Here is a 6,224-nt window from a genome sequence, read left to right as displayed (position 1 = left end):
CTGAGTAATTGAATCTGCTTTTTGTATGTATACGTTTAATCCAATCCAATGCAGTCACTGTCAAGACATTCTCTTTTGATCAGAACATTGCTTCCTTGGCTAGTGAGCTTTTTCGATGTATACACATTAGTGTTTGATGTTTTATTTCCTTTTTCTTCTCACATAAGATGTTTCTGGCTCATTGTGTACATTTTGTGGCTCAGGCATAGAATCAGCCACCATCAAAGACTGTTCCTTTTAATAAAAAGTCTTATTTAAAAATTGCAGTCTAGGCGTTAGAAATTTTTTCTGTTAAACGTTGACCTTGTGTCTGGGTTTTTCAGTGGATAGCCGAGGAAAGTAACTTCGTTTTGTTTAAAACCTTAAGAGAGAAATTCATCAGGGATTAGTACTGAGATTTCTGTGTGTTATAGCTGTGTCTAGATGTCCCCCAAAGTCTCATGGGGTCGCAGGTGTCTGGATCTAGAGTGTGTGACGCTGGGATTGATTCATGGTGCAGTGCTAGGATTAAGGGCAGGTGGCCTAGATGAGATATAAGGGATAGAAAGAGGTGAGTGGCTTGGCACCGGCTTTTTCTGCCGTCTGCCCACCGTGAACTGTTTCTCCTCTGCTATGCCGCTCTGGCATATCGCCCTGCCTTGGAGCCAGCCCATCATGGACTGAAACCTCTGTAAACCTTTCCTCCTTTTAATTTTAGGTGTTGGGTATTTTGTCTCAGCAATGAGAAAAGAAACTAAGACAGTTTGCTTGCCTATGTATACTTCATTTCTCTTAACAAGCTTGGTTCCTGGGCTTGTCATGATGTAGACAAAGTTACTTATTTGTTTATTATACACTGCACACGTAACGGTTTCTAGAATAAACTCAGGTGAGTGAATGCACATCAGCACATCTCTCCATTCTTTCTGTCTATAGGGGCTGTGCCGCTGGTGTTTATACCGTAGGCTGAAACCTGGGCGCTGGGGAGCCAAGCGCTCCTCTGGGCTCTGGGGAGGAGTCTGCTTCTCCCTGCCTTTGACAGAAGTCAGCTGCTTTGTGTTGTGAGACTGACTTTCCTGGCCCTTGATGGCCGTCACCCACGGGCTTCCCGTAAGCTTTACAACCTGCTTTCAGAGTCTCAGCCATGGAGAGCTTTCTCACAGAGCAGTGCTGTTCTGTGACTAGTTGGAAGGAAACTTAGTTTTTAAATAGCTCACGCGACTAGGTCAGGCCCGCCCAGCTGCTCCTCCACCTCACAGTGGCAGGTAGAGGGCATCAGTGAGATCTGTAGAAGCCCCGTGCGGCAGGGACTCTGTATGGGAGGCGTGGGAATGTTGCACTGCCCTGGAATTCTGCTTGGGACTAGACTCCCAGCAGTGTGGTCACTGGGTTGAAAGGCCAATTTACATGTAATTAGTGCAGATCTGTGGACTCTGTTACTAGGTTGTCTTCCTCCAGGAAGGATATTTGTGTCCACTCAGTAAGATAGAGTGCCTTCTTCGTGTAGGGCGATTAGTAAGACTTTGTGACCAAAAACATATTTGTCTGTCTGGCAGGTAAAAAGGGCTAAATGTATATTTTCTTCATTATGAATAGGACATTTTTTTCGTGTGTTGAATGACCACTGATTGACATTTCTTTCTCTCCTAATGGTATCTTAATTTATTTTTGCCTGTTTTTCTATTTTGTTGTTCTTTTCCTACCTGATTTTTGCAGATTGTTTGGATATCAGATCTTGTCTTTTCATGGCTTCTTGTCCACTATGCTTCAGAATTCTAGCCCCTCTAAGCAGCTCCTATATTGCACTTGAGTAGGTGTGAGGCTAATGACACAGAATACCTTTTTCGCTATAACATGTACAGTTCTTTTGCTGCAAAGAAATCATAGAAATTATACAAACACATGGAGATTAAATTATTGAATGAGTAATAAATCATAGAAGAAATCATGGAGGAAATTTAAAACTTCCTAGAATCAAATGGCAGTGAAAGAGCAAATTACTAAAACCTGTGGGACACAATGAAAGCTTTCCTAAGAGGAGATTTATAGCTGTGAATGTACACATTGGAAGAATAACTAACACCAGTATTCTTCAGACTCTTCCATGGATTTGAAAGGGAAGCAAGGGAAGCTCATTTACCCTCTCCAGTAAATGAGCCAGTAAAAATGGGCAGTTGGAGTGAATATATATTTCTGCCAAACTCACTCCTTAAAACTACTGTTACCCTGGTTCCAAAGCCAGATAAGGACTCAACAAAGAGAAGAAAACCACAGGCCAATTTCCTTAATGAACATAGATCCAAAAATTCTCACCAAGGTATTTGCAAACTGATTGCAGTAAGTCACTGAAAACATCATACATTATGACCAAGTTGGCTTCATTCCAAGGATGCACAGATGCCTTGAAATATGAAATCAATAAATGTAGTACATTACAAAGACAGAAGGGAGGATAAAAATCACACACTCATTTCAGTAGAGGCAGAAGAAGCCTTTTGCTAAATCCAACATCCATTCACGATAAAAACCCTGAGGAAAACAGCTGTAGAAGTACCTTATGTCAATCTGACAAAAAGCCATTTATGACAAACCTGCTGCCCACAGCATATTAAATGGTGAAAACCAGAAAGCCCTCTAAAATCAGCAACAAGACGTGGATGTCCACTGCCCCCAGTCCAAAGCAATCAGGCAAGAGAAAGAAATACAAGGAATACAGATAGGAAAGGAAGAAGCCCAATTATCCATACTTGCGGAAAGCACAGTCCTTTACATAGAGGACCCAAAAAAACCTTCACCCGAAGACATCCAGAACTAGTAAACATGTTTAGCAGGGTGGCAGGGTATAAAACCAGCATACAGAAATCCATAGTGTTCTTGGACAGCGACACCAAACTCACTGAGAAAAAACAAAACCCAACACTCCCATTCACAATAGCTCCAAAAAAGCTAATCACCCAGAACTTAACATTTAACCAAGGGAACGAAAGACTCCTTTAGTGAAAACTGTAGTACTCTGAAAAAAGAGATCAAACAGGACATTAGAAAACAGAAAGACATCTTTTGCATAGGCAGAACCCATATTGGGTCATATTACCAAAAATGGCCATATTACCAAAAATGGTAAGCTTTATGATGGGTCATATCACCAAAAATGGCCATATTACCAAAAATGATGTTTAGATTTAATGAAATTTCAGTCAGAATACTTAACATCTTTCATCATAGAACTAGAAAAAACATTCTAAAATTTATATAGATTGAGAACAGTCCCAGAATAGCCACATGAATCCTAAGCCAAAACAGTAAAGCAGGAAACATTACAATCCTGGATTTTAAGTTATACTACAAAACTACAGTGATAAAAACAGCAAGATACTGGCACAAAAATAGATACATTCACCAGTGCAGTAGGATTGAGGCTGCAAAAATAATCCCGTGCACCTTTAGCCTCCTGGTTTTTGACAAGCCAAAAGTCTGCCAGAAAAAAGATAGCTCTTTAATAAATGGTGCTGGGAAAACTGGTTATGCACTGGTTTGCATGGATACAGATCCTTACATCTCCACTGTAGCAAAATCAAATCAAATGGATCAAAGACCTAAACATAAAAGCAGAAACAGTGAATCTGCTGGAAGATAAAATAGGTAAAACCCTTGAAGACAGAGGTGTAGGCCAAGACTTTGTGAACAGATGCCCAGTTATACAGGAAATAATACCAGGAGCAACAGCTGGGATGATATCACATTGACAAGCTCTTGCATAGCAAGGGAAACAGCCAACAAGGTCAGGAGACAACCTACAGAATGGGGAAAAGTTTGCCAACTACTCTTCAAAGGACTAGCATCTAGACTGTATAAAGAACTCAAGTAATTGGACCCTCTCCAGTAAAGGAGCCGGTAAAATTGGGCAGTTGGAGTGAATATACATTTCTCACAAGAAGTAGACATTTCCATAAGTGCATAGAAAATGTTCAGCATCCTTGGCTGTTACAGAAATGGAAATCAAATCAACACTGAGATTCCCTCCTTACTCCAGAAAGAATGACTATCATCAAAGACAGTAAGTCATGGTGAAATTGTGTTTGTGTGGGGAGGACCTTTTGACATTGTCTGTGGAAATGTAAACTAGAGAGAATCAGTATGGAGATTCTGCAAAAAACGAAATAGACATTCCATTTGGCCCAGCTATTTCTCTTCTGGGTATCCTCCTTGAAGAGTTAAAGTCATTATATTACAGTGATACATGCATACCATGTTTATAGTAGCACATTCCTGACCACTGAGTTACAGCAAGCACCTGTATGCCCATCCACAGGCGAATGGTTAAAGAAAATGTGGCATACATTCACAATGGAACCCTGCTCAGCCATGAAGAAGGATAAAGTTTTTTGAGAAAGGGTAAATTTGAATCATTCATAGGAAAATGAATGGATCTTGAGACCATGATGAGAATTGAAACAAATCAGACACAGAAGGTTAAATGTCTCATGGTTTCCCTTGAGTGAGAAACTCAAAGTAGAATAATTTAGAGAGCAAAATAACAGAGAGCAAAATAGAAGAGAGGTACAGTTTGTGGTGTGGCAGGGATGGTGGGAGAGGGAAGGGCAGAGAGAAAAGGGAACCTGCTTGTGAGATATATATTCCAATTCCCCACGATTTACCCACAGTAAAGAAGAGGACGTCAGGCCGAGTGTAATAAGCCAGACACAAAGTCCGTGTGTCCTGTGATACCACTGACATGATGAATCCAAAATAGTTACACATGTAGAAGCAGGGAGTGGAAAGTTGGTTGCTGGCGCGGGCTGACCTCGAGGGGGAAGAGGCAAGTATCAGTCAGAGGGTGTAAAGGTTTGGTTACGCAGGGCGTGTAAGTCCTAAAGATCTATTGCTCAGCATAATGCCCACAGCTAACAGTATCACGTGCTTGAGAGTTGGTAAGCCAGCAGATTCTCCCATGCTAATTATTCCCTCTCCTCTCTTCTCCTCCCCGCCTTCTCCCTGTCTGACCCTCCCCGGTAACGGCAGAACTCACTTGTGCGTGCTAAGCAAGTGCTCTCCTCCTTAGTTACATCCCTGGCCTTTTCTGATTTTATTTTGAGACAGGGTCTCAAGTTCCCAGTCTGGCTTCAAGCTTGCAATCCTCCTGCCTCAGCCACGCTAGGAGTATATTATGACATGCCCCATCACATGTGGCCATTAAATATTCCCACCCGTCACAAACTAAAACAGTGTGTGTGTGTGTGGGGGTAAGTTTTAGAGTTCATGGATAAGCTCACTGCATAAATTGTGGCTGTGTCTTCACAGGTGTCTGTTCACTTCCAGAGTCCTCAGGTTGTGTGTGTTAAGTACACGCAGCATGTTTTCACCACGCATGCAGCACTTCCAGGAAGTGATCTAAAAGCAAAGCATGATGCTGTTCCCATCGCAGGTAGCTGCGAGGGTTAGGAGAGCCTGGTAAACAAGCCTGGGTCCAGCGGGTGAGGTGCTGCCCCAGTGCGTGCTTGCTGTAGTTGGGCATCTTCTCCAGCTGGTGCTGTCTGCAGGCCAGAAGCCCAGAGCCCTCTGTTCCCCCGGGACAGCCTTGCTACTCCTCTCCTTGTCTTGGTTTCCTTGTCTTGGTTTCCTCTGGTGGTTTCGGGCAGAGTTCCTTCCTCCACAGTGCTGGGCCGGGGTGTCAGCAAGGCCAGCTTTTCCCCGGAGCTCCGGGACAGAACCTTCTGGGCCCTTCGGCTTCTGCCTTCCTGTTTTGTTGCTGCTTAACTAGGGTTTTGGCCTGTGTGTTCACAAGACCGTCCCCTCTTCGTCCTCAGTGCCTTTGTGTTTCCTGATGAGGACATTTGCCTTGGATTTGGGGCCCACTGGGATGACCCAGGTTGGATTTACATTGGAATCACAAACTCTAAGCCCAGAGCCACAACTTAATGATTTGGTGTGACCCTGTCTCAAAGTAAAAAGCGAAGGGCTGACAGTACAGTGCAGTTGAGTGTGAAGGCCCTGGGCTCAACCCCATTAGTGGGAAAATAAAATAGAGTTTGAACTACCTCTGCAAAGACTGTTTCCAGACAGCGTGATTTGTGGGTCCTGGGGAGGAGGGCGGGTACGTCCCTCTGGGAGGAGGTGTTCCATTCGACTCCCTGGACCCCAAGATGGGAGTGTGGCTTTCCTGTCCATCCCTTCTTTGGAAAATCTCAAGAATGGACCTCCACCAGTCAGTTCAGTGTCACACCTAGGCTCCTCCGGGGCCAGGC

General features: G+C 43.5%; 1 protein-coding gene across 5 annotated transcripts in view; it reads left to right on the top strand.

The window, feature by feature from the left end:
* The window catches only part of Tbc1d32 (TBC1 domain family, member 32), a 157,282-nt gene that overhangs the window by 67,848 nt on the left and 83,210 nt on the right, over window positions 1–6,224 (top strand). The window lies entirely within an intron of this gene.

This window comes from Chinchilla lanigera, unplaced genomic scaffold, assembly GCF_000276665.1.
Source record: "Chinchilla lanigera isolate Chin_1 unplaced genomic scaffold, ChiLan1.0 scaffold00035, whole genome shotgun sequence".
NCBI classification, from domain to species: domain Eukaryota; kingdom Metazoa; phylum Chordata; class Mammalia; order Rodentia; family Chinchillidae; genus Chinchilla; species Chinchilla lanigera.
This window is presented reverse-complemented; position numbering and strand designations above follow the sequence as displayed.